Genomic DNA, 1,258 nt, shown 5'->3' on the forward strand with positions numbered 1-1,258 from the left:
GGAGGAAACAAACAATACTGTTTGGTGGCAACTCTGGACATCAAAAACGCCTTCAACTCGGCATCCTAGAGCACAATATGGCCTCGGGATGCTGAACATCCCAAAGTACTTGCAGGCGATAGCCTCCGCCTTCCGCACGGTCGGTACAGAGGCTGTTCGATGACATCATAAGTCAACATTAATTTTGATTTAACTATTATTATTGTTATGAATAACTTCATTCAAGCTGATTAATAATTTGAATTCTTTGCCAACTTGTTATATTTTATATTGCCCCACACTGTAATCATATGCTTATGTTTTGAATTCGCCTTACGCTCTTTTATACATGCAGCTCACACATGTACATACATACATATCTCTCTTTATAATCTCGAAATCGAACATTAAAAATCAGTGCATATTAGAGACCGAAACAAGTCGAACGTTTTATTCCATTCTAATAACTCTGCATTCGGCAGAGTCCGCACATTTTGGCGACCGTGACAGGACTCTGCATTCGGCAAGTCCCACCATAAACCACTTCGAATCATTCCCTCTGCATTCGGCGGAGAAATAAATTCCATCAACGCCAGAATAATTGGTGTATTTCGGCACGCAGTGCAGCTCATCGGAGTATTGGCAGTGCGTTTGGCATCAGCGTTGGATCTCCGGAAGCATCGTTGGATCACCGGAATCTTCGCCACTGGATCGTCGTGGATACCTGCATACAGGGTATGCGCATCATAACCGTCGCAAGAACAGATTTGGAGACCAAAGAACAGCGGCACAAAGAGGACGAAAAACTGTAAGCTAGACTCGCAAATGCAATCGCGGTTTTGTCATTCCACTCTGAACCAAAGGGCATTGCCCATATACACACATACATACTTGTGCAGCTGGTCTGCAAATAAATAAGCCAAAAATTGAGTTATTTTCCCAAGCATCGGAGTGTTTTGTTTTCTCCCTCTGAACCAAAGGGCATTACCAACATATTTGGAATTGCTTCACTTAATAAATACTCCACAATTAGTTTTCGCTAAATAAATCGTTGCAAAAATTACTGATACTCAACTCGTGTCTTTAGGACAACAAAGGAATACAATTCAGCGAAATATAGTTAATCTCAAAGTTCGCATCGAACTGCAGAACGACCTTGCTGCCCTTGAATGCCAGTCACAAATTTTGGAATCGTATTTTAAACAAATTCTTCAAATTCAATCACAGATCGAACGGCTGGATGCGGCTGACGACGGCCGGCAAGAATTAGAGGACGTAT

This window comes from Drosophila rhopaloa, unplaced genomic scaffold (genome assembly GCF_018152115.1).
Source record: "Drosophila rhopaloa isolate 14029-0021.01 unplaced genomic scaffold, ASM1815211v1 contig_155, whole genome shotgun sequence".
NCBI lineage: Eukaryota > Metazoa > Arthropoda > Insecta > Diptera > Drosophilidae > Drosophila > Drosophila rhopaloa.